We start from the raw sequence: 25,786 nt of genomic DNA on the forward strand, positions 1-25,786 counted from the left end.
TTGAAAACTCGAGTCTAAGTTCGAGGGTCAAGTTATTCTTTGGGAAGGCACCATAAGGTAGCACCCCTCTAAGCCCTAAAATAGGTTTCTACTAAATAAATCAATGGATACCAAAGGTAATAAAAATGATGTCTAAAGCTTAACAAGATGCTATTCATATTGAAGCAATCACGCCAAATAAACCAATCACACAAAGAAAAGGATAGGAGTATACCTAAGCCGCAATCCCAAGCACTTTCACGAAAACACTAAAGTTAGTTTAACAAATAATGCAACATGCAAGAGACCAAGCTATGATCAAAGCATAGGAAAGCATAACCAAGCACAAATCTATTCACAAACATGTCTATTTACATAATTAAAGAAGTAAAGGAAACAAAGGACGTACCTTGATAGCATTCATAGCTCACAATGCGCTTACGTATAGCTAGAGTGGTTAGAATAAATCATGACAACAAATAACTATGATAATAAACCCTAATTTATATGGCATATGTATGGCTTAAATGAAATGGTAAGAACTTAAAAAATATCAACTATCACATAGGATATGCACACAACTTATTATCAAAGATAAACTAATTTACAAGAGAGCTTGGAAATACCAAAATTAGTGACTAAGTCAAAATATGCAACAAAGTGGCAGTGTCAATAGCTTTAGGAAAATCATAAATAAATAACTAGAAGCAATATTTCATCATGAAAATTTTTTGGCTAACATCCTCATTATGTCTATGTTGTAGTACAAAAGTCAAGATCAAGTAAAGATATGCTAAACAACGCCAGATTAAATAAAACCCAAGCTATGTATAGGAATTTCAGCATGCAGTCAGAACAAGAAGGTCCATAAGACAAATCTTTAAAAAATATCTAAAATATGAATTTAACTATAAAAATTTCAAAGAACAACTCATACATATTTAGTTTATTACCCAAGTGACCAAACAATTAAATAAAGCCCCAATTAATCTCAGTTCATCAAAATATCCTAGAAGGTTCAGAACAAGACTGAATTCTATAGCATGCATAAATAAAACTTTTTAGCTAATCTACAAATGTGATAAAATTATACAAAAAATCATCAAATAATTTCAGAGTGTCTAATTCACAAGAAAAATAATGGCAAGGTCATTATCCACACATCAATTTTTATAAAAAAAAAAAAAGCCAAACAACACCTTGGTTCAAAATTGGAACAATGTAGTGGATGCAACAAAGGAAAATTGTATCTTTTAATTAGAAAAACATTTTTTAATATTTTATGTGTCAAAAATAAATTTCAATAATTTTAAAATCAAGGAAAAATATAAACCAATTTTTCAAAGTCATCCAATAATTTATTTTTATAAAAACATTTCGGGTTTCCAGAATAGTGCTTAAACCATACCTGCTGCAAGACTAAATTAAATCTATTGTTTGGAAAAGTGTTTTAGGTTCAAACAAAATTTATTTCACACATTTAAAGAGTCAAGAGAAATATCCAAGTATTGAAATAATTTTAGGGGTCTCTAAGTGATTGGATTCTAATTTATAATTTCAAAGGTGCAGTGAACATTCAACAGTGGCAATTGAAAACTAATTTTTGAAAAATTTTGTATGTAGGGATTCATTAAATCCCTTTTTAGTTTCCATGAATTCATCCGCAAGTCCTGAACCTCAAATGACCATAGCCAAGCCCATCAAGGTCGGATATGAATCCATTGATTAGAGTTATGAATTTTAATTCATATATCATTCAAGATCAAAATTCATTTTAAAACCTTTTTTAAGTATGCATACCCAATAAAATAAGGTTGCATTTTCTTTTGGAAAATAGACTTCTCTTTGCCTACTTGATTTAGAATAAATTTAAATATGGACTTTGAGGATTCATTTTGTTCTAGGAATAATTGAAAAGAGCCCCAATCAAATGCTTAGATAAATCTAACATGGGATCATCATGAGATCAAAAGAAACAAATAAAGAAGAAGACATGAAAAATCAAATCAAAATTAGGAAAATTATCTCAAGGTGTCCAAAATTCATACCTAGATAGGATCAACTCATCTCCACTATGCAACCACCAAATTCTTCATTTCCATTGAATTTCTAGCCATTGAAATCCCCTATATGCAACCACCGAACCCGCATATTTCCACCATAAAAATGCAGCCTCATTTCTCACATATGCAGCCACTAACTCCCACGTACGCATCCGTAAATTTAGCAGTGAAAATTAAGAACCATATGCTCGGGCACTTTATTCACGATTTTCCACCGAATTTCACTATGAAATCAGCCATGATTTCTTCATTAATTCAGCCATTAGATGGCTGCCACTTTCAGCCATTAAACTTCCCAAGTAGTATCCACTTTAAACAACTATAAGAAGCATCCATTGCAACCACTATGAACCGAACTGCTGTAACTTCATTTCTCCACTAACACACGGACAAAGCTTCCATTGATTAATGATCCACTAATGCTCTCCACTTGCAGCAGCCCAGATGGTACCAGGAGGGCAACAATAAGGGGTAAGAGCCTTGTCGCCACCATGAGTTCGAATCCTGGGGAGGCCACTCTGGGTCGCTTTGGCACCAGAGCCAAAAATAAATCCGATCGCTATGAGCACGAACAAAACAAATGACGTCCCAACAGATTCCTCACTGAAAGCTTCGAAGTTCCCTTTTGAGCCGCCACTTTCATTAGATGCAGTATCTGTAACACCCCAAAATAAACTTTAGGGCAAAATAATATATTACAAATTAATTAATTAATTATAAACTCACTAAAGGTAAAAAAATCCTTTTACAATTAAAAATTCTAGATATAAATTAGATTTTTCCTACTTTCTCTATTCAGGAAACCCTTTTACACAGAGATTAGAAAGATCAAAGAGCATAGGGCTGAAGATTTGGAGGTTTAGGGTTTGAAGATCAATTTTTTAGGTAAGATTTTTAATCCTTAAATTAATATTTTATATTCGTTAATTAGTTTTGAACACTTTAGATATTCTTTAGAATATCTCAATTTTGATTAAAGTTCGTTTAATTAATTTCTAAGTCAAAAAGATTACAAATTTATTAACATAGTTTGATTTATTAATGAAGATCGATAAATTTTGATTACTCAAATGAATAGATCTAGATAAAATAAATAAATAAAATTACATAGTTTTGGATGTGAAAATTACATAAAATTTGTGATGATGGAGGTTAAAAGTTTTGACTTTAGAGAGGAAAAAAAATGATGAAAGATGTGTATGAAGGATTTGGCATGTTGAAAAAGAAAAAAAAGAATTGCATGGGGTATTTGTTAAGTTTCAATAGGAAATTTAAATAATAATAATAATAGTTTAATGCAAATAAATATTCTTAAAAGATTTAATTTAAATAAGTTAGAAAAAATAAATAAATTAAATAGTAATAATAGTTTAATGCAAATAAATATTCTTAAAAGATTTAATTTAGATAAGTTAGAAAAAAAGAAATAAATTATTGTTTAGGAAGTTGAAAATAATATTGGATGGTAATAATATTAATATGAGAAATTAATTAGGATCCCTAATACTAAATAAAATATTTTTAAGATTGTCAAATTTATATATTTAGATAAATAATCAATATTGTGTATTGTGTATGATATTATGTTAAGTGATGAGGAAATTTTTCAGAGTTAAATACTTCAAGATTTTGAATGCTTCTTCAAGGTAAGGGAAATTAATGCAGATTTTTATAGAAAAAAATAATTTCCTTTTTATATTGTATTTTGAAATGTGTAAAAATATTATTTTTATCTTTTCTCATGGATCAAATATGTGTTTTGTATGGAGAGCATATTTAAGAATCTTCTTTGTTTATTTATGAAAAGTGAAAATTTTTAGAGATATGATATTTTCTTTTGCAAGTTTGAATTAATGAAATAAAGTGTTTAACTCTAGATTATATGGCCCTAGTCAATGGGTTATAATTGTTGACATATTCGGCTCTAATCAACGGGTTATAATTGTTGACCTTATGGTCACTAGTTAACGGGTTATAATTGTTGACCTTATGACCTAGTCAATGGGTTATAATAGTTGACCCTATGGCCCTAGTCAACGAGTTATAATTGTTGACATTTGGTTTTGTTCACCTTAAATGGAACAAATTTGAAACTAGCCACTCATTTGTAAAGTCCCACTTAACTGGGCACCATTTGTTATTTGATAACCAGAGTAAAAATATTTTGAATGTATTTGATTTGGTTTTGATGAGAAATTGTTTTGAATTGGATATAAGAAAGTTTTGTTGAAAAGTTTTGAATATATTAGCATGTTTAACCCAAAAGTTTTTATGAAAAATGAATATATGTTATATCTCCTGTTTGTAATTATAATTAAAAATGTTTGATCCATGAACCTATTTTGATGTTCCTTATTGAGCTTTAAGTTCATGCCCCTTCGTTGATAATTTTTCAGGTATTCTCAGTTCGAGTGAGGAGTGATGGCTAGGTTAGGGACCTTTTCTTTGTTAGGATTTTGGTTCAAACTTTATTTTGGACTTTGTTTAGATGTTAAAATTTAATTCCCATTTAAATTATTTGAATTTGGAGTTATTTGGACAATAACACTCTGGTTGATGTGTTAGTTTTTTTAAAGTTGATACTTGAAGATTTTAGAATTTTGAACAGGAATTTGGTAATTGATAAATTTTCAATTACAATATTAATGTTTGTGTCGTTTCCACTTTGAGCCTTTGGGCTTGAGGTGTGAAATGACCGTCTGTAGACCCTCAATTTTGTCCTCCTAGCACATGTCTTATTAGATACTTGTTCGATACTTTACAGTTAGCTTCTTGGTGGCCCATATCTACTCACACTACTTACCTTTCTTGAACCACCTCGGAGACTTTGGTTGAAGGATTGCCTAACCCCTTATTATGACCTTGGCAGCCCTAATTTAGACTTAGGCACTTTCCTGAACGCCTTAGCCCCATTTAAGCATTTTTAAACCCACTTTTTATATGACTTGCATGATTGCATGGCCTACATGACTTGTGTGGCTTATATGGATTTCTTTATTATTTTTATTTTATTTTATTTTATTTTATCTTATTACAAGTTTTCTAAATCATATTTCTTGGCTTTTTGGGCATGAGGAAATGGGCCGCCATCTATTTGGAAAGAGAATCAACAGAATTTTGAAAAAGATGAGATTTTGTTTTTAGAAGGATAGCACATATATTATTTCCATGAGAGAATCGGTTATAAAAGGGTAGAAAATAAAAAAGGAAGAGGGATTTCCTTTTTTTTTTTTTTGGATCAGAGAAGTTTTATTTTGGGAGGAGATCTAAGACAAGGGGACTTTTTCTTTGGCAGGGAGATTTTTTTCTTTTGGAGCAGAAATTCACATACAAAAAGCAATCTTTTTTAGAGGAGAGGAACACACGCAATTTTTTTAGGGGGGGAGCGGTAGAAGACCTGAAAGACTAATTGGGCTGCCATTTTGAAACATCAAGAGAGTATTTTTCCGATACAATACAAGTTGTTTTCGATTTTTGATACCGTATTTCCTTCTTCTTTTTTTTAGTTTGGGTTTTAGTTGTTTGGTTTAATTAATTGTTTGTGATAAATTCTTTTAAATCTCGATTTCTAACAACCTTTTATTTTTCTTAGATTAAATGTCTCTCTTTTATGATTGCAATTCATTAGTTCTACTCTAGTTTATTTTTAATTTACATGAAAGTTTAAATAAAGTTTATATTTTTAATTCCAATTAGTTTATTTTTAAATTTGAAGGAGTTATTGATCTTAATTCTTTAGTTTAATTGGACTTGTAAGGTAAAAGTTTATATTTTTAATTCCGATTAGTTAAAATTCTAGTTTATTTTTAATTTGAATGAGTTATTGATCTTTAATTTTTAATTTGAATGAGTTATTGATCTTAAATCTATTAGTTTAATTGGACTTGTAAGGTAAAGTTTATATTTTTAATTCCGATTAGTTTAAATTCTAGTTTATTTTTAATTTGAATGAGTTATTGATCTTAAATCTATTAGTTTAATTGATCTTGTGAGGTAAAATTTATATTTTTAATTTCAATTAGTTTAATCCTAGTTTATTTTTAATTTGAATATGTTATTGATCTTAATTCTTTAGTTTAATTGGTCTTGTAAGGTAAAATTTATATTTTTAATTCCAATTAGTTTAATTCTAGTTTATTTTTAATTTGAATAGTGTTATTGATCTTAATTATTTAGTTTAATTGATCTTGTGAGATAAAATTTATATTTTTAATTCTAATTAGTTTAATTTTAGTTTATTTTTAATTTGAATGAGTCATTGATCTTAATCTATTAGTTTAATTGGTCTTGTAAGGTAAAATTTATATTTTTAATTCCAATTAGTTTAATTCTAGTTTATTTTTAATTTGAATAGTGTTATCGATCTTAATTCTTTAGTTTAATTGATCTTGTGAGATAAAATTTATATTTTTAATTCTAATTAGTTTAATTTTAGTTTATTTTTAATTCGAATGAGTCATTGATCTTAATCTATTAGTTTAATTGGTCTTGTAAGGTAAAGTTTATATTTTTAATTCCGATTAGTTTAAATTTTAGTTTATTTTTAATTTGAATGTGTTATCGATCTTAATTCTTTAGTTTAATTGATCTTGTGAGGTAAAGTTTACATTTTTAATTCCAATGAGTCTAATTCTAGTTATTCATGTGTTTCTTGAAATTTAAATGTTAGTTTTTGGGATGATAATTTTGTTAGTTTGTTTGATTAGGAAGTCATAAATTTGTTGCCTTAGTGATTGTTGGTCAAATTTTTTTTGAGGGCCACTGGAAACCCATGAAGGTTGGCCTTTACTCTCACCACTTTAATTGACAAGATTTTCTAAAATCTTTATTTCGTGATCTTTGTTTCCTTTTGTTTTGATTGATATTTTGTTTTTTATTTTTGTTATTTTAAAAATTAATTTCTTTTATTTTAAAGCAAAACTCTTTTTCTCAAAAAAAATCGTTTTTAAATTTTTTTTTTTTATTATTCATTTAAAGCCTTTAGAATCAAAATCTATTTTCTTTTTAAAAAATAATATGCAACCATATCTTAATCGGTTTGCATCCTTCTCAATTTTCAACAAAAATTTTGGTTTTAAACAAAACTCGAATCAAAGCTTGTGGTCCCAAATAAATGGGACAATTTTAGGCTAAATTCGTGTATATTAATTTGGGGAATTGGTGAAACCCCTACATAAGAAAATTTTTTCAAAATTTACTTTTGCTACCACCCTGCTATTTATCGTAATCATATTTATATTTTTCTTTTTAGGAATTGTATACAAGATATGTATGATAATTAATTATTCTGAATTCTGATAATTTTTGCTAATTAATTAGATAAGCATGCTAGGATTCATTATTTATTATCTAACCCTCATGTCCTGAGGAAGCACATTAGGAGTTATATATGCTATCCAGGTACATTCCCAAAATTTCATGAATATGCATGTCATTGCCCTTGTTTGATGCCATACTTGATTGCCTCTGTGGACCCGCATTTTTCACTTGCGCCCCCACTCGATCGGCGAGACTCGCTTTTTATTTATTTGTGAAAAATTAATTTTTGGAAAAAGTTGGAGTCGCCACTTATTTTATTTTTATTTTAAAGGGAAAATAAAACAAGAAAGAAAAACCCTAAAATGTGACTCCATAATTTTTGGAAAAGCATGTCTTTGAAAACCCAAATCTCGGTCCGGGGATCAGGTTACTTATTGGGAAGGTACCTCTAGGAGGTAGCACCCCTCTAAGCCCTATAAAGGTCTCTACTGACAAAGTTAAGGGAAGTGTGGTCATTAATCAGTTAATTATAGGTACCTAAGTAGGCTAGGTGATTTCAAATATTGCATGCCTAACAAGAAAACCAACCACAAGAGAGAGTCGAAGTGCGTACCTGAATGACTTCTCAAGCGCTATCATAAAACATAAGAGATTAGTTTGGAAATGTGACACATTATATGTATTTTATCAAAGATGAGCAAACAAGCATCAAGACAATCAATTATGGCATCAAACATGGTCATGGTTCATGATAACATACATATTCATAGAATATTAGAGTTGAGGGGTAGAAAGAGCGTACCTGATTAGCGAGCATCCACATCTCTATGGGAAGCAAGGATATCTCAATAATAAATACGAAACAAATTCACGTATATCATCAAGAATAATAAAAAAAATCAACATATCAAGCAAACAATATTGAAGAGAGTATTATGAATGTCGGGCCCCCACCAAAGCCCTGATTAATTTCGCATGAATCAATTCCATAAATCTCATCACTTGAGAATTACGAAATTTAATTTGTGACTTATTTTAAAAAATATTTTAAAATCTGAAAAATTATGAAAATTGCATGCTGAAGAGAGATAGCAGCAAACTTTATTAAAAACAGAATTTTGGAACCTAAAGGAAACCTAAGGATGAAAAATGGAAAATATTTAAATTATTTGAAAATCGATGTTTAAAAAGTTATTTGCAAGAAAAGATGTCAGAAATTATTTTTAAAGCCAAAAGATTGATGGAATGGGAGGTGATACATGGCATAGGAGTGACTAAGCAAGCCATGCAGACTAGAAGCGTAAACTTGAGGCACCTGGAGCACTGACTGCATATTATTCCATCTCTACCTGTGAAGAGGATCTCTCGTTATTTCCTGTATGTCCCTAATACCCTTTCCCAAGCATGAACACATGAATAACTCGATCTGCTGCTAATATTGCTGGAAAACTGTAGTGACCATCCTTCCCTTGCATCAACATCTTAGCCATGTAGGCTTGATCTTCAGCTCACTTAGTATCCTAAATCCCTGGGGAGTTCGATGGATCCATGCAGACAGTCTGAATGATGAGCTGCTGGCGATATGTAGCAAGATTCCCATGGATTTCTAGAGGCATTAAAGAGCTTCTGCTACAATTTTGAATCTGATGGACTGCTGAATATGGTGCCGGGGTACTGCTTGTGATCTCTCATATCACGCTTAAGAGGAATTTGCACTTATCACTGAACCAGATGATAACTGCTATAAGGTTCCAGAAACAGTGGTAGCTTGTGGAATACCACTACATGAGAATGAGGACCCTTCTGAATTGGGTACAGCTGTAATTGAAGCAAGAGCAATGGCTCCAGTTGGAAACTATGCACTGAAACAGCCTTCAACCGTCTACGGGAGTTCAAACATCGACATTAAAGCTGCCTGTACCACGTGGAAGTCCTGTTCTTCTACACTCATGCTTCATCATACTACTAATCACCACATTGCCTTCGGAGTCAACAAGACGTCAACATTGACCTCAATGACATCAGATAAATATTTGTCAACTAATACAAGACGTCCAGAATCTACCTCAATAGCATCTTCGAGGTGGATCATAAGCTTATCATCACTACACGCGACAAATTGAGCATGCATAGCCCAGTAAATTCTGCATGTGACTCTCCTATACTTGAGGATAAGCAACAGCTTCCTTAGCCTAGCGAAGCTCATAGATTTCCAAGAATTGCTGCTGCTTCGAAAGCTCTTTTAAACCTTGCTCCTCTACTTCCATGTTTTTTTATATTTTGTTCCCTTTGGTCCTTTTGCACAGATCGACTGTTCCAACAATTCGCTTCAGGACGAATATAACCTTTGACTTCCCCTCTGGTCCTTGAATTCGCTCCATCTCTATCTGAGTAAGAATGGTTTTCCTTTTCCTTGTGACACAAGTCTCAATGAGTGGCATTAGCTGTCTTTCCAAGGCCTTGATTTCCATTTCATTAATCTCTCTGATGAAAAGGGATAGATAGCTGTAAGACATTGACAATTCCAAAGCCTGATAGGACACCCTTGACCATCACACCAATGACGCCCATTCTGGTGGTCAGCTGAGGAATGATGAAAACTCCTTCATCAGGTGAAGGCATAGGAAAATGAATCCCCATTCGCTAGCAAGTACAGAGAAATGCCAACAAGAATAAGACGGCCCCAAGTTCTCAGACTCAGCACTATTCTCCAAAATCCACTTGGTCACAGTGCCATTGACGTTAAAAAGGCTCAAGAGAGCACACGGTCAGCATGTCGGCTTCCGCTTAAAATTTGTCGTATCTCTAACTCCTTCGTTTCCCACTCTCATTTGATTTGTGCCCTGACTTCTGCTGTCATATCCATTATAAGTTTCATGTTGAACTCCCTTTTTTGTCGTTGTACCATCATGAAAATCAGTTTCTAATTTTCTGGAGCTTATAGGAACTCATTTTTTTTTCTTGAGCTGCTGCCCATCTAACATCCTTTTTTCTTTTTTATTAAAGACCAGTGGTGACCTCAAGCCTGCTGCCCATGCGTGCACCAATTACAGAATGGGGTGAAGATCCTGATGTCTTTCAAACTTATTGCTTATCTGATCATGAGCTCTTCATTGGCACTGCTTATGTAGAGATTTCCTATGCGTGTGGGAGTAGGGGCCACTGAATTTTCAACTGTCCTAACAATTTCTATGCAATAACTGACAGAAACATTCACCTCCTGTGCAGTTTCCACTGATCCAACCTCAATGCTGCTTCTTGTTACCTTCAACTCAGAATCTGGTACAGGTTTTTGTTTTCTTTAACAGCTTCTAGAGATCTTGAGGAAATTGATTCTGATGACTTCTCTAAACAATGGGCATCTTGTTTGAACCCTTCAAGCAATTCACTTTCTCTTTGTCCTTCAGAATTGAATGAGGAAACCAGTTTTCAGCTGTACAAAACATATTTTCCAGCAATTGACTCCCTTCAGCTCACCCTTTCCAGCAACCAAACAACTGACCAGCGTATCAAGAAGCTCAATAATCACCACTCAAGGGTTACCTGCTGTTTCTCCCATGGGGAAGTAACGATTCAGTTTGTCCGTTGTCATTGTATGTTATCTTAGTCTTCACTTTTGTCAAGACGAGCCTTGTGGACAGCATGTTGGATTTGTTTCTCATGCTCTTTGAGCATTTCCTCGAGATTTCCCCATTTCAACAATTTAGTTAAGTTTCTCTCAAATTCATTACTTGACAGTTCCAGTACAGCGCAGCTGCCAGTCAGTAGTGGAAGCTCTCCTGAGAGCCCATTTGAGGAGAGATTAAGGATGTTCAAAGTTGTTGATGCGATCATGTTTATCAGCCCTGAAAGATTGTTGACTCAAATCCAATTCAATTAGAACCAAAGGATCTCCTTTCAGCAGGTTATTGGGGATAGATTCAGCAAATCTGTTGTTGCTGGGCTTGAGGACTTCGAGAGCGTACAGAAAATTAAATCCAGGTAACTTTCTAGATAGTTGAATGTAGCTCAAATCCAACACCTTCATGTTAGCAAGTTCCAGTGGTCCACCTCCACTCACAAGTGATCCCATAAGCTGGTTATGGCTAAGATTTAAATACGTAACAGTTAAAAAAAAAAAAAAAAAAACACCGGATAAAATAAGTTTCTGCAAACCAGAATTTATTAGCATATTCTCGTGCAAGCCAAGAATTTCAAGTTTTGAAAAAATCCTTTTAGAATTTTACTTTCAAACCCATTTAACGATAAACTAAGGGATGCCAAATTAATCAGTTTTGCCAATGATGCTGCCATATCACCAAAAAGGAGTTGCGACTGAAATCTAAAGATTGGATTGATTCTAACCCCGAAATTGAGTCTGTAATTGGGCCAGAGAAATTGTTGCCTGTTAATGACAGGTTCTTTAAATTTGCCCACTTCCCATCTGAAGCATACGAGTTTGATAATAACAATAAGGAGAAGTAGTCACAGGCTGAAGTTTCAGAAGCCATTTAGCCAAAACCTCCCCAATTACAACATCTCCATGCAGACGGCTAGCAGAAAGCGAGCTCACTAGAACAGTTCTCAAGAACCTCTTTATTTCCTAAATTCTCTTTCATAAGTTCCCACTTGTGGTCAGTTGCTACTAACTACAAACCAACCACAACTCGGTTCTTGGTAGCAGTAGCATGATTTTTCTTCTTAGGTTCAATTCTCTGTTCTTCCATCTGATTAGCATGATTTGAGGGGCAAATTTCATCAGCCTTTCCAGCCTTCATTTGATCAACATTTTCTGGGACTAAATCTTTGCTTGAACCAGAAAGAAGTAGCACTCTCCTTTTCAGTTCCTTTCACAGAGCCTAAATGTATCATAGAAACTGGTGGCTTTTTATCTGTATTCAAATTTTCATTAACATTATTCTTTTCGCCATCCGGTTCCAATGATACCCTGTCTTCTCAGCCCGGAACCGAAAGATGAAAATGAGGCAGCAGCCAAATCTGAAAGATAACCATTTAATCTATTGGGCCCCTCCCTCTTGGCCTCCACACGGAACTCACCTCACCTTTCTCTTGCAATCTCCCCAAACCCAATGGATTTTAAACTCTGACCCCATGGCCTCCATGAAGAGAAAGAGGGAAACACAACTGAAGATCCCTTTTAATCAAACTGTAAGAGAACATCTGTATCTTTAGACTTGATATTCTGTCTTGCATCAACTGGATAATATTTACTGACAATATTGACTGCTACCTAGGTGTCTTAGTGGTCTTTTTTATAACTGAAGGTCTTGCACCAATTTTCTAGGATTGATGAGGTTACATATCGTAAATCACTTTGACAGGACCACTTTAAACGGGGTTCACAAGCAATGGGACATTCTCTCCATAGAACTTCAGCATGCCATCTGGTTACTTGTTCCGTTTCCACACACTCCTCGCATGATTGGCCCAGATTCATAAAATAACCTCCAGTTATGGAATGTCAGCGGGACCCAAAGCTGAAGAAATTCAGACCACATATTCACCACTTTTCTAGTAATCCGTGTCTCAATCAGTGTAAGGCATTCCGGGCTTTGATATCAAAGTTTCAGCAGGCATAATCATTTGGTGGAGCACATGCGATTATGCAGCCAAAATCCCTCATGAAGAACAGAGGGATGCAACCGAGAAAACAGAGTATAAAGAACGAAAACAAAACAAAGAAAATAAATAAATAAATAAATAAAACTGAGGAACTCATGAAAGCCTTATTTCAAATTTCATTCAACAGGCTCGGATCCGTGGGAGGATGATCAGGAACAGATTCGAGGCAAACTAGCAAATAACCAATATCAACAAACAATTTTGTGGCCCTCTTCGTCCACACCAAAGAACAGTATATTAAACATTAAAACGAACATACAAACGAAAAATCAAATATGGGTAAGAATTCCAAAAGTAACGAGAAAGATACCTGGATGAACTCGGTTGCACTTGCTCCTTTCCTGCTCCTTTGTGCTTTCTCCTAAAAAATCCTCAGAATTTCTCCCAATCCTCCAATGCGTGCTTCCTTCTTCCTCCTCTTCCCCCTCTAAAAAAATCTTGTGATGCGTGCCTTTTCTCCAAGAAAAATCCCCCCCTTCTCTTTTCCTTTTCTCACCTATATATATCACCCCTCAAGACTTAAATTTCTTTCCAAAAAGGAAAATTCTCCTATTTCCTTTCTTCTTTTCTTCCTTTTTTAAATCTTACAATCAAAAGCAATCTTCTCAATTTCAAATTCCCCTCCAAAACCTTCCAAGGAGAGTCCCACCTTCCTTAAACTCCAATGGTAAGTTTCCTTGCAAAAACATGAAATTCTTGAAGTTAAATCATTGAATGAATAAATAAGCAAGTAAATAAATTAGGAAACGGTAAAAATAAATAAAAATAAATAATAAATAAGTTAAGGAAAATAATATAAAGAGGAAAATAACTAATAAAAAGTGAATGATAATCATAAAACTAAAACTAAAATAAAATAAAATAAAATAAACAAAATAAAATAAAATAAAAATAAACCAATAAACAAAAAGTCGAGCCCAAAAGCCATGTAACCATGCAAGTCATACAAGTCACGCTAAAAATGTTCAAATGGGCCAAGTGTGCCTAAACGGCCTATGATGAGACTAAGTGGGCATAGGGTGGTGCCTAATGGGCCAAGTGTATCTAAAAGTTATCCTAAAAAAAAACAAGAAAAACCTAAGTTTAAGTTAGGGCTGCCAAGGGTCACAATAAGGGATCAAATAATCCCTCAACCAAAGTCTCCGAAGTGACTCAAAAAAAAGTAAGTCGTACGAGTAGCCATGGGCCACCAAGGAACTATTTTGAAGCACTGAAAACGAACTAAAAGACGTGTGCTAAAGGGACAAAATTGAGGGTCTACAGCCTCGATGCTTGTTTGATCATCCTTGATAAAATGCATGTCGTGTGTCATATTTTTGAATTAACCATTGATGTTTTATGATAGCGCCTAAGAAGTGGTTCAGGTACGCACCCTAACTCTCCTTTATTGTGATTGATCTCCTTATTTAGCATGCTACTTTCTGAAAATCACCTAGCTTACTTAGGTATCTACAATTAATCAATTAATTGCCCCATTTCCCCAATTTAGTCAATAAAAACCTCTTTAGGGCTTAGAAGGGTGGTACCTCCTACAAGTACCTTCCCAATAAGTAACCTGATCCCCGGACCTAGACTCAGGTTTTTCAAAGACATGTTTTTTCCAAAAATTATGGAGTCACATTTTAGGGTTTTTCTTTCTTGTTTTATTTTCCCTTTAAAATAAAAATAAAATAAGTGGTGGCTCCAACTTTTCCAAAACTAAATAATTTTTCACAAATAAAAAGAGAGTCTCGCCGATTGAGTGGGGACGCACGTGAAAAATGTGGGTCCACACCGTCATGCCCTTGGAGTGGGTTTTAGGTCGTGATAGTTACTTTCTCCTCTAACTCATACATGATTGGTTTGGCACGACCATTCATCTTTTCTAGTCTTAGCTTCTGCTCATGGAATATTCCAGAAACTCCAAAAAAATATGTAGTCTTAAATGGGACTAAGGTACAACCTAACAAAACATAGGTACAAAACAATGTGACCAATGTATAGATCAATGGGACCAAGATATAGAGTAATGGGGCTAAAGTACAAAGTAATAGTATCAGGGTAGAAAAAAATAAAACTAAGGTATAAAACAATGAGACCAAAATATAAAAAAATGAGATTAAATTACAAACCAATAAGACCTATATACAAAGCAATGAGACTAATGTATACAATGAAACTTAATACAAAGCAATGAGATCAATATAAAAAGTATTGAAATCAAGATATAAAGAAATGAGACTTAGGTACATATCAATGGGACCAAGATACAAAAGAATGGAACCAAAGTGCATAGTAATGAGACCAAAGTGCATGTGATGATAGAGTGAGGTGATTGTCAAAGGACATTGATGATTATCACAGAGCATCAGTGAGAGCTTTCGCACGATTTCAGAGAGGTTGATATGACTATGTTTGACGGATTCTAGTATTTAGCATTGGCCATATGAGATCTTGAATGCACGATGTTTGAGGTTGTGGTCAAAAAATGGGTGTCCATCATTTCAAGAGCCCATTTATCCTATCACCCTTACATATAGAGTTACTCGCTGCTAGCCCTTTGAGTCTCACACGAGCACCATAGCCTTTTCTTTCATCACCTCATTTACCTATTACACTGGGTTGGGGACCTTATAGTGTTTGCATGCTTTGACTAGATACGCCATGAGTTCTAGACCTGACATACATATTCAAGCCTCATTCCTCACTCTTCATTGTGATATTTTCCACTTTGACATCATTCTCATCACTTTCTCTGACATCACATATCACCACTTGTTATATTCATCATCTTTCTTTTCCCTCATCATTGCTTACACGATACTATCATTCTTTCACCTTGAGTGATAGTCTTCCACACATTGCTACATGTAGGGCAATCATCTCTTTTCCCTCTATTTCATTTCATGGGTAATGGTTCAGAGATCTTGTTTTGAGGGGTTGTCTTGTCAATGAGGATTCATGTTACATCAGTACATGGGGAAAGTTTATTCATTTGGGTATGTATTTTCATTTGAGGTCATTCATTATTGATCAAAGTATGCACAAAAATAAATAAATAAATAAATAATAGAATAGTGCATTCTTCATTGTATCATTCTCCATTGGGCATATGTATAGACGCGCTAGTTTGTTTCATTGAGTTTATGTGTTAGAAAGAGTTCGTACGAGAGCTTCTTTCTGATATTCTATCTTGGTATATATTTTGGGTGAGAATATGAGTCGCCCATTCGATTTTTGTGAGAGAGGCGAGCGACCTTTCTTCAGGATTTTTGGATCCTTGCCCTATTCATCATTATATCCATTTTTATGTGACTTATCTCCATGCTTTGATGTAGGTTGACCATCACTCACTTTCATATTTTCTTCTATCTTTATTTTATTACTCCATTTCACTCTACCTCATCTGATTTCTTTCTTTTCTCATCTTGCTTGATGTTCAACTTGGGTTCAGCACCCACACTTTATTCTTGCTTATTCGATATGTCCATTCCTTTATCATCATTTTTCATGTGGGGATACTTAGGTCCACGACTCATGATATTTTCTACGCATTGCATCTCATGCATGAAGGGTATGGGGATTGTATCATTGGGATTTTTTAGCCTAGTTTCCTTTCGTTTCTTTCACCTTATCACCTCAGCCTACATTATGTCCCATGTCTTAAGACCACCCTGAGGTCGTGACTTCACACATTGTGTATGACAGCTCACACATGGGCAATACTCGAGATTGGTTAGAGATTATTTCTTGGAGCATGATAGATGAGGAGTTATGATATGATTTACACTAGGGCATACCCCTCTTACCAGTGATGGATTTTCGAAGATGATGTGATCTACACTAGGGCATTCCTCGCTCATCGATGACAGCTTATTTTGGAATGATGCCTTGCACTAGGGCATAGTCAATTTTCACTTGGGTTATGATGGATTAGGAGTTGTGAGCTGACCCTACACTGGGGCATAGCCATTTCAGAGAGCACTTTTATTAGAGATACAGTCATTCTACTCAATATTCTGCATTGGGACACACTCCACTCATTGATGGCTGATTTTTGGGATGATGGTTTATTTTGAGACACGGTTGCTTCAAAGATTGTGCATGGTAAACACAACCACTCTATTCTTTTTTTTTTTTTTTTTTTGTAGAGCATGGGATGATTAAGGTATGTTGAGATTATATTAGTATATTCATTTTTGGCATTGAGAGATGAGGTTGACCTTATTATGATGACACATACTGAGACGTATCCCTCTCATTTGTGATGGACTTTAATTTATCTTAGAGCATAGTCGCTTCAAATGGTTTATTCTAGGGCATAGCCACTTCATTCACATTCATAGAGCTTGAGGATTCTGATTCATATGGATTATGTTGAGATGTTTCCATTTTTGGCACCAGGAGTAGAGATTGATTGATTTGTTGATGTATACTAGGCATGATCTTCCTCAGCAGTTTTTTACTATGATACACTACTTTACACTGGGGCATAGTCGGGATGGAGAGTATTTTTTATTGGAGCATAGCCACCCTATTGGATCCTTTATACTGGGGCATATCCATCTTTTGGAGAGAAATTAGATTGATTCTTTACATTGGAGCATCTAACAAGTGATATATAGATCATTGGATTGTTTCATGTTGTCCCCATTACATATTGGGGCATAGCCGCCTAGTTAGTTGTTTTGACATTGAGACTTGACTTTTTGTTTATAATTGTTGCTTTTGATAGATTATAAAGCTATTGATACCTTGGGTTTAGTCTTCTCGGCATACTTGGATGATCTCGGATACCTGCCTACCTTTCATTTCGTACTCATACATTTTACCCTTAATACTTTCATGCTTTCTATCTTACCAGAGCTTGATCATTACCTTCTTTTATCCCATGCATCTCACCATGACACATGACCTTACACCTCTCTCTCTCAATTAGGAGAAGATGTAGATCAATCCTCGATTTCCTTGGTTTTTCTTTCATACATCTTGTGGACTTTAGGTTCAAGATCTTCCATGATGGCAGGGCTTGACAAATTGTTGATTTATAGTGATTATGCTTTCATTTTGACAGTTGGCATGTTCAGTGTTGATTTGCTTGCTCTTTGCATTTCGAGCACGGGTCATCATTGTTTTTATTCATCAGTTATTTTTGTTTTGTCAGCATGGTATCACGATACATGGTCCTGTTTGGCATTACCTATTTGAGGTTGGACATTTTCATTACATGATGGATGAGCATATTTCAAAGTATAATAGTTTTGTGGCATTTCATATTTCAGTTTGTTCATCGTCACATACTAGGGCATACCCCTTTCTCCGAGAGCACCAAATCTTTCGTGCAGACTTTCATTCACCTTTTGATCTAGTTGTTGACCCTTGTGAGTTGCATATTGGGGCATACCCTCCTTCACTGGGATCATCGAACCTTTCACAGGCTTCATTATCTTTTGACCTAGTTGTCAATCCTTATGAGTTGTCATACTAAGGCATATCCCCTATTGTCAAGTTTTCTTGCATCGTTATCTTAGTTATCCTGTGACTTTGAGCCACTTGATCATTCATTCATCTTGTCAGTATGAGTTTGAGTTATTAGGGCCGCACCTATATTGATCGGCCATCATCTTGTTAGTTCAGTCAAAGTTTTAGGACCTCACCTATATTGATCGGTCATCTTCATGTCGGTTCCGTGTCAGTTTCAATTCTTGGGGTCGCACCTATATTGATTGGCCATCATCTTGTTAGTTCAATCAGAGTTTTGGGACTGAACATATATCGATCAGTAATTCATCTTGTCAGTTTCAGTTCAATTAGAGTTTTGGGACCGCACATATATCGATCAGTCATCTTCATGTCAATTCCGTGTCAATTTCAATTCTTGGGGCCGCACCTATATTGATCAGTCATCATCTTATTAGTTCAGTCAGAGTTTTGGGACCACACTTATATCGATAGGTCATTCATCTTGTCAGTTTCAGCTCAGTTAGAGTTTGGGGACCGCACCTGTATTGATCGGTCATCTTCATGTCAGTTCCTTGTCAGTGTTAGTTCTTGGGGCCGCACTTATATTGATCGGCCATCATCTTGTCAGTTCAGTCAAAGTTTTGGGATTGCACTTATATTGATCGGTCATTTGTCTTGTCAGTTTCAGTTCAATTAGAGTTTTGGGACCACACTTATATCGATCGATCATCTTCATGTTAGTTCCGTGTCAGTTTCAGTTCTTGGGGCCGCACCTATATCGATCACCCATCATCTTCTCAATTCAGTCAAAGTTTTGGGACCGTACCTATATCGATCAGTCATCTTCCTATCAGTTCAATTCAGTTTAGTTCGAGTTGGGACCACACCTATATCGATTAATCATTCATCTTGTCAATTCATTTTCAGTTTTCGAGTTAAGACCACACCTATATCAATCGGTCATTTGTCTTGTCAATTTCAGTTCAGTTCGAGTTAGGACCGCACCTATATTGATCGGTCATTCATTTGTCTTATCAGTTTGAGTTTGAGTTTTTTGGGTCGCACCTATATCGATCGATCATCTTCCTATCAGTTTGTGTTCAGTTTGATTTTTTGGGACCGTACCTATATTGATCGGTCATTCATCTTATCAGTTCAGTTTGAGTTTTTAGGACCACACCTATATCGATCGGTCATCGTCTATGTCAGTTTGAGTTTTTGAGGTTGTACCTATATCAATTAGCGATCTTCCTATCAGTTTGTGTTTAGTTTGAGTTTTTGGGACCGCACCTATATCGATTGGTCATCATTTTTTCAGTTCAGTTTGAGTTTTCTGAGACCTCACTTATATTGATCGGTCATCGTCTTGTCAGTTTAAGTTTGAGTTTTTGGGACTGCACCTATATCGATCGGTCATCGTCTGGTTAGTTTCAGTTTGAGTTTTGGGACCGCACCTATATCAATCAGTCATCATCTTATCAGTTTTAGTTTGAGTTTTTCGGGACCGTACCTATATCGATTAGTCATCGTCTTGCCAGTTTGAGTTTGATTTTTTCGGGACTGCACCTATATCGATTAGTCATTATCTTATCAGTTGAGTTGAGTCTTGTTCGGCTTCAATCTGCGCCTACCTAGTTGAGTCGTTTGGCCTTAAGCCACACCTCATCCTTTATTCAAGTCTTTTTTTCTCCGTGTGTCGATCATTCCTTGTCTCAGTCATCTTTGTATTGTTCATTGTATCACGGTCCAATGCTATTCATTGCGTATATACCCCTCACATTGGTTATATTTTTTTCTAGAGTTTCACCTCCCTTGTATGTGACCTTGATTTTGAGTTCATCGTTGATTCGTGCCCAATTGGTGTCTCAGCTGATTCATGTCCAGCTGATGCTCCTTGATTGAGGGAGTAATCAACAAAATTTATAACCTATTACACCATATACTAGGGTAGCAAAGACAAAGCTACTATAGTATAGTGGCTCTAGGATCGTTCACTGGGATGGGTTTTCACTTTGCAAATGATATTAATCCAAAGCTGAATTGGTGTCTTTTCATTTCAAGGTTAGCTTTAAAAGAAAACATAAAGATGTTTTGTTTTAAACTAATCAAAAATAGTAACTGATTTTACTTACAAAGAAAAGATGTTTCTTGGAGTTCAGATCACTAGGCTCAGATTCCTCATACAAAAAGGGAGTTCCAGTCACTTGTTTCTTTTCCTCGCATTAGAGAATTAACATATAGTTAATTCTCTAACCTGTGTTGTACAGATGCTTTCCATTAATGGGTTCAAACACTAAATCCCTCTCACTGATGCACTTTGCAATGGCTCATACCTCTCACCTAGCACTTGCCATTCAAAGTGATCTTTAACCTTGGATTACCCGTCAAAAGCTCGCAAGAGATAACTAATAGATGTCTCCTTGGAGTCCAAAAGCTTACCAAGTGTTGGCTATTCTAGAAAATCCTACCTTCAAGTCACCTCCCAAAGGCTCGCAAGGGGTAAACTAGTGCATCTCCATGGACGGAGATCACTTGCCTTACCAAGTGTTGGCCCAGGTGATTTAAAGGCGTTTTAAGTTAACTAAAAAGATAAAAACCATTAACGGGTCACACTTTCTCTTCATTAAAAACTAAAACAACAAAACTTCCAAATTATGCATGTGGAAACTTACCTAGCTTTCTTCACTCCAAGAGACAAAAAGCTTAGCCTCTCATCCTTTGAGGAAAAATCCTCAAAGTTTGGTTAGCTAGAAATAAAAAGAAATGAAAAATGAAAGAGAAGGAAAAACAGAGCAAGGCTCTGTATATTCTATATATTGATCGATGGATTACATATATGATTTACATGATGATTTTACAGTGGATGCAAGGGAATATATATAGGAAGGTAATTTACCCTTCCTTGGATACTTCCTAGCTAGGGAATTACATGAGTGGTTGAATACAAGGAGAAAATGGAAATTTAGACAAAAATATCTGAAGAAAAATATCCAAAAGAGTCGGTGGCAAATATCGGGAAGCTCTAGGAACATTTCGCAGGTGAAAAATGGTGTCTGCGAGATTTCGCAGACACTCAAGAGGGCTGCGAAATATTTTCGCAACAACAAGTTAAACTCGCAGGGCTGCGAAATTGGCTTCCACCTTGAGGTTCTCAGCGTTCCAGCTTGCGGCATGTATCGGGTAGCTTCAGGAGGAATTCCATAGCACTGTACAAAAAGGCTGCGAAATTCTCGCAACAAAAGGCTGATTTCGCAACACTTTGGAGTGATCTGTTTGCAATGGCTGTAACTCCTTCGTTTCAACTCCGAATCGTACACCGTTTGAAGAATTGGATTCTTGACTTCCTGAGCTTTGAAATGGTATATAGAATGTAGAAAATGGACTTCAGGAAGTGCTCCAAAAGTATGAAAGAAGACTGCAGCTGCTGTCCTCTGTTTTCTTCACTCTGTTTTCCTCTTCTCCTTGCTTCTCTCCTTGCATACTTTGAACGACTTTGGCAAAGGGATATGGAGCTCCAAAGCTTGGTTTCTTCATGAATTTGAGCTTCCATAAGCTTTGCCATGAACTATATACAGCTCTCCCTCATTCTTAAATTGCTTTGGTGATCAAAAAGCTATCAAAACACCAAAACTTAACACAATTTGATTAGAATTGATTGCAAGGGTCCTTAACATGTTAATTGGGTTAAAAGGCAATAACTACTACTCAAAAGTGTTTAAAAGAGTTAATTACAAGCTATGAAATAGCACTTTTTGAGTAGTAATCAATCGTGTTGTGTGTTTAGACCAAAAATTGAGATCTTTTCTATTCTTCAGTATAGTTCACTTCATTTCATTCATCTCTCACGTATTCGTGATCCATTCATTACACTCGTGATCTCTACCGAAGAGAGGCATATTTGTAGACCCTCATTTTTTGTCTATAGGTAGGGGGTATTTTGGACCACACATTTACCACTTTTAGGAAGTTTTAGCAACACGTGTATGAGGGAGTGGGTTCGTAGTGACATTTTCTTGAAGCAACCAGAGAGTGACACGTTGATGAGGAATATTCTACAGGCCGTTATGGGCAAATGGGCATGGTTGTTGCTTGAGGAGAAGGTTGCTTGAAGAGCAAAACAGTAGGAGAAGGAAAGACAGCTTGGGGAAAAGAGAGCTCGAGGAAGAAAACTAGTGAGGAGCCTAGGAAGAACGAGAGAGAATGAGAGGTTTAGAGGGAGCTTTTCAGAGAGTGATAGAGAGGTTAGGAGGAGAAGCAAGGTTTTATGGAAAGTGGGAACCATGGTTTGGAGAAACGCGTACATGTCACTCATCTTCTCTCCCCTCCCTCTCTCTGTTTCCTAGCTAGCTTCAATTCTGGTTCGTTTTCTGGAGGTGGAAGTAAGAGTTGTTGTTGAACAAGGTGACCTTTCAAGTGTAGTTGTTGTCCTTGAGAGCTGTCGAAGGGCATTGTTAGAAACTGTTTCTGCAAGAGCTCGTGACGGGCTATATGTTGCACTGGGTGCTAAGTTAAAGAAGATGCAAGAAAGGATGGCAAACAGGCGCATCTATGAGGCCTTTCGAATGGCATACGTGCTATCGGGGTTAAGTTCACACTCATGGCAAAGATCAACTGCAACCAAACCAATGAACTATGGAGAGAATGGTTCAGTCTGATGTGTGTTGCTAACACTAGACATTATCTCAAGCATGGCCAAATCATCAGACTTAGGTCCAGGAAATTCTCAAGATTATATGAATTAATGCTCCCACTAACAGAAACATCATCAAATAATTCAACACTGGTAGTGAGACCATAAAGATTACCGGATAATTCAACTCTGCTCTCAAACTTTCATTTTGTTTTACCAGTTTAGAAACTGAATCCATCTTTTTTAGGAGCCTTTCTATCCTAGCTATGAGTGTAATGAACTCCTGTGAGAAAACCGCATGAAATTCCTTCTCATACTCTTCTTGGTGTTCAAGCTACTAGGATTCATTCTCAGTTTCCAACAGAGGTCATTGATTACTACTCAAAAAGTGTTATTTCATAGCTTGTAATTAACTCTTTTAAACACTTTTGAATAGTAGTTATCACCTTTTAACCCAATTAACATATTAAGGACCCTTGCAATCAATTCTAATCAAATTGTGTTAAGTTTTGGTGTTTTGATAGCTTTTTGATCACCAAAACAATCCAAGATTAATAAGAGTTCTTTGGAATCCATAAGTAAATCCAGAATACAAGGAGTATGGGATCCTGCACATTCCACCAGGGAAGGAACTCCATCCGGTTGCCGCCACTTTACACCCGGCTGCCGCCACTTTCCACCCGGATGTATCACATCCGGAAATCTACTGCCGCCGTCATTCCATCCGGATGTCTTACATCCGGAATTCAAGAGCCGGATGGGAGAGGAGGGCGTTTCAACTTCTCCGGATATACATATCCGAATCCTCTAATAGCGCTCACCCAGAGAGTTTCGCAACCAATTTTGCACAGTGCCGCGATGTTCTCCTGAAGCTTCCCGATATGTGCGACCGGCATCTTTAGATATTTATCTTTAGATATTTTTCTTTAGATATTTTGCTCTAGATATTTAATGTCTAAATCCCCAAACTCTCCTTATAACCCACCTATCATAGGATTCCTTAGTCTTTAAGTAAGTACAAAGGGTAAATAACCCCTTATAAATAGTTTGTAATTTCCTTTACAGAAAAGAAGGATGATATCGATGATAGATCAATCATATATCAGAATGTAATCAGACAAGAGGAAGATATATAAAATACAGAGCACTTGCTCTGCTTTTGATATATTTGTTTTCTTGTTCTTTTTATTTCTAGCCAATCAAACTCTGAGGATTTTTCCTCAGAGGATGAGAGGCTAGGTTCTTTGTCTCTTGGAGTAAAGAAATTTGGGTAAGTTTCCACATGCATAAATTGGAAGTTTTGTTGTTTTAGTTTTTAATGAAGAGAAAGTGTGACCCATTAATGGTTTTTATCTTTTTAGTTAACTTAAAACGCCTTTAAATCACCTGGGCCAACACTTGATAAGGCAAGTGATCTCCATCTATAGAGATACACTAGTTTATCTCTTGCGAGCCTTTGGGAGGTGGTTTGAAGGTAGGATTTTCTAGAATAGCCAACACTTGGGAAGCTTTTGGACTCTAAGGAGACATCCATTAGTTATCTCTTGCAAGCTTTTGACGGGTAATCCAAGGTTAAAGATCACCTTAAATGGCAAGTGCTAGGTGAGAGGTATGAGCCATTGCAAGGTGCATTAGTGAGAGGGATTCAGTGTTTGAACCCATTAATGGGAAGCATCTGTACAACACCGGTTCGGGAAATAACTATATGTTAAATCCCCAACGCGAGGAAAAGAAACAAGTGACCGGAACTCCCTCTTTGTATGAGGAATCTGAACCCAATGATCTAAACTCCAAAAAACACTTTTCTTTGTAGTTAAAATCAATTATTATTTTTGGTTAGCATTAAAACCAAATCTTTTTCAAACATCTTTATGTTTTCTTTTAAAGCTAACCTTGAAATGAAAAGGCACCAATTCAGCTTTGAATTAATATCAATTGTGGAGTGAAAACCCATCCCAGTGAACGATCCTAGAGCCACTATACTATAGTAGCTTTGTCTTTGCTATCCTAGTTCATGGTGTAATAGGTTATAAATTTTGTTGATTACTACCTCAATCAAGGAGCACCAGCTGGACATAAGTCAACTGATACACCGACTGGGCATGAATCAGTCATTCCAATTGACTTGCCTTCAAATTCAATTAGCTACAGAAATCTTGCAATTTTGCTTCATAATGATCTATAATTAACTTAAGGTCTTCATTAACTTACAGAAGCACTTCTTTCAAATGATAGTTTTGCGTTCGCAATTCACTGGCTTCTCACTACAAGTTTGATCACTACAAAGTCTTCCATGGAAAATCTCATGGACAATGAGTATGATTCATTACTCACCAAAACTTCAAGACCTTAATGTGTAGAAGACTCCCCAACTTAAGAAACTCCCTCCTCGAAATCATTTTCTCCTCCCAAGCTATGACAATTTGCGCCAGGTTTCTAAGCTTGATCATCATTATAATTTGAAATTGGCCTTCTCAATTCATCGTTTATATCCAAATACTCACCTCATAAGATGGATTATAATGAAAGCCAATAGCATCAAGACAGTTGAGAACCTTCCCACAAAACAAATTCCATGAATCATTGCTCACCTCAATGTTCCCCTGTTTATGTCATACCTTAGATTTTGCTCTATTGCATGAAATGAATACTCGGACATCTCTCTAATCCATCCAGATTCAATAATCAAACTTCCTTGAACAAAGTGCCTTGAAGCTGATTGCAATCCCTCAAAGAAATACTTATGACTTCAAAACGTGATTTCAGTGTAGTGATTTCCCCTTCCCCTCCA

The 25,786-nt window shown here is 35.6% G+C and overlaps 1 pseudogene; it reads right to left on the bottom strand.

Moving 5' to 3' along the window:
• Positions 1-2,458: 2,458 nt before the first annotated feature.
• LOC109122882 (GPCR-type G protein COLD1-like) lies at positions 2,459-10,893 on the bottom strand (annotated as a pseudogene).
• Positions 10,894-25,786: the final 14,893 nt, after the last annotated feature.

Source organism: Vitis vinifera, chromosome 7, assembly GCF_030704535.1.
Source record: "Vitis vinifera cultivar Pinot Noir 40024 chromosome 7, ASM3070453v1".
Taxonomy (NCBI): Eukaryota; Viridiplantae; Streptophyta; class Magnoliopsida; order Vitales; family Vitaceae; genus Vitis; species Vitis vinifera.